This window comes from Penaeus vannamei, chromosome 7 (assembly GCF_042767895.1).
Source record: "Penaeus vannamei isolate JL-2024 chromosome 7, ASM4276789v1, whole genome shotgun sequence".
NCBI classification, from domain to species: domain Eukaryota; kingdom Metazoa; phylum Arthropoda; class Malacostraca; order Decapoda; family Penaeidae; genus Penaeus; species Penaeus vannamei.
In genome coordinates this window covers 30915104-30917603 of record NC_091555.1, presented here as the reverse complement: position 1 = coordinate 30917603, position 2500 = coordinate 30915104, and the positions used below count along the sequence as shown (strand labels likewise).

Genomic DNA, 2500 nt, shown 5'->3' with positions numbered 1-2500 from the left:
ACGTTATCATTGTTATTGCTATTGCTGTACTTATTATTTTTGTTATTATTGTTACTCTTATTGTTCTTACATAACTATGTAACTTTTTGAATACCCGTTTCCAATTTCATTGGTGATAATTCTGGTGGTATCAATAATTATACGAAAGGAAAGTCCCGGCAAGAATGCCGTATGCTCGTTTGCGTGTGACCTTCGCCCTCGGGTGACCCCTTACCTTGGCTAGACCTCAGCCAGACCTCAGAGCCCCACCCAACCCCGCCTCGTGATATAATACTCGTAGCATTTGCTCTTGATCTCTGTCTGGCCTTTGCCGACTCTCACCGCTGCCTCAAGGTGTCACAGGGAAGTCATAGGCCTAGAACGCCTGCATGCGACGGAAACAAGTTTAATCTTACGAAGCGTTCTCCCACTTAACAAATCATTTATTCAGATGTTAGGTAATTTTCTCTTCCTCTTTATGCAGTGTCCTCGCAAATATCATGTAAGGTGTTTAGATTAAGTGCATATTACTGTAACTGCCGCGCGAATTAAGTTGGCTAAAGTATATGGACTTTTTAGTTATAACTTTTGACGCTAACGAACTTTGCAAAGGTTGTCCAGATTTACTGATTTGACATTCCATCTCCGCCTGATTATCAAAACAGAAATATGCGTTGCGGTAACTCTAATCTTATGATTTCTTCTAGTCACGTGTGTATTATACGCCGACACACGGCTTTTGTCATGGAGTGTTTGTATGCTTTGTTAAGGGGATGGAAGGCACAGGAAAAATGAGATAACCTCTCCGTCATGGGTCAGATATGCACGATTCATTACGTGACTGCCTGGAAATAGCCTAGCTTGCTGCACAAACACGGTTAATAAATTCGAAAGTGAAAACGCTGACTTCGTTGCGATTTGCTTTTCATTTTTCAAAATCTAAAATTGATTCACATTCTAGGTTTTTGGCTTTTGTTATCAACAGGTTACGTTTTATGTTGATGTAGACTTTCTGGTTCTCGGCAGCTGTCAGTTTAGGACGTTGACTTGCATGTGAATTGTTACTATGGTTAAACGAGGGTGGTTTGTACAATTGGTGTCGTGTGTAGTTCTAGCGACATGATGTATTGTCTTGATTGCATAATAGCAGTAAAATGCTTCAGTGTACCTTGCAAATTGTATATTATTTAGATATAGACCACCTAGTGCGTTTCTTAAGCATTATGTAGGACTTGCATTGTCAATTTTTAAAGTTTTAAAACACTAGAAAGTCTTCGATTTCCATCCCTTCAAAAAAAATGACATTTTTTGCCTGTGAAATATGACCCACAAAGTAACCTTGGTGTTGTTAAGAACATTTGAGCAGACATCCTGTTGTCCAGATGTTTTTATTTAAAAGGATTTTAAATCGTTTGGACAAGTTGACGCGTTCAGTTTAAGGTAATGAAACCAAGTGTGTCTATGAATGAGCGTGAATGGAACTCCGCCGTTACAAAGGGGAAAACAGACTCTAACCGTTGAAGTGGCAGTAGTGATAGTGATAATGTCACAGTTTTTGCTACACGTGCTAATGATGTTAAGGTTGGCAGTGGAAACAGCCGAGAGCGTTACACAATGGGATTCGCTTGAAGGGGGGATGGATGTTGTAGCGTAATAAAAAGGGGGCTAGGAGGAGTTGAGATGATTATCGTCCATTGTCCCGTGAAGTGTGGATGGAGACGGAGAAGAGAAGAAACTACGAGATGGCAAACGACTGGAAGCAGGAAATAAAAAAAGATGTATGGAGAATAGAAGGGATTCCTTTTCACGACGCATGAGGCAGGGAAGGAGGGAGATAGCAAAGTGAAGACGAAAAGGAAAAGCCTGTCACAAGAATGGAAACATACCAAAGAAACTTGATGAGGGAGACGCACACAAAGACATGTGGAGGAAGTGATAAGTGCTTAAATGCTCAGAGAATGTCATGGAGTTTGTGGACGGTTTAAGAAGGGAATGAAAAAAGGAAGAAAAATGAGGTCGGAGAGAGCTCCAGCTGTGGTGTCAGAGAGCAAAGGCGACAGCGTGAATGAAAGAGCCAGGAGAAAAAACGGATCAAGTATCTCGGCAATAAGCAAGAAGAATGTGAACAAGAACATGCAGCACGAGGAAGAGCTGCTGCTATGACAGGAGGCGGACATGCCTAGCCGGCTCGGAGGGTCTCGCCAGCTCTTCTCTGCTTACCGTTAGCGCAAAATGCACTTGCCTGCTGCCTTGCAAAGCCTGCGCTGCATTTTGCATTCGTGGGTCAGCTGCGCTTGAATATGAAAATGATATTCGATAGATTTTACTGTATACAATTTACGATTCACGTTCATATATTCATTTATCTATCTATTCATTTAATTTTTACTTTGTATATCATGTTGAAAGTCAAACTGGCAAAACGTTTTATATGTATATATATATATATATATATATATATATATATATATATATATATATATATATATATATACATACATACATATATATATATATATAT

The 2500-nt window shown here is 39.8% G+C and overlaps 1 protein-coding gene across 1 annotated transcript in view; it reads left to right on the top strand.

Moving 5' to 3' along the window:
* Window positions 1–2500, top strand: part of Fhos (Formin homology 2 domain containing) — a gene marked incomplete in the record, with an annotated part of 191773 nt that overhangs the window by 64234 nt on the left and 125039 nt on the right.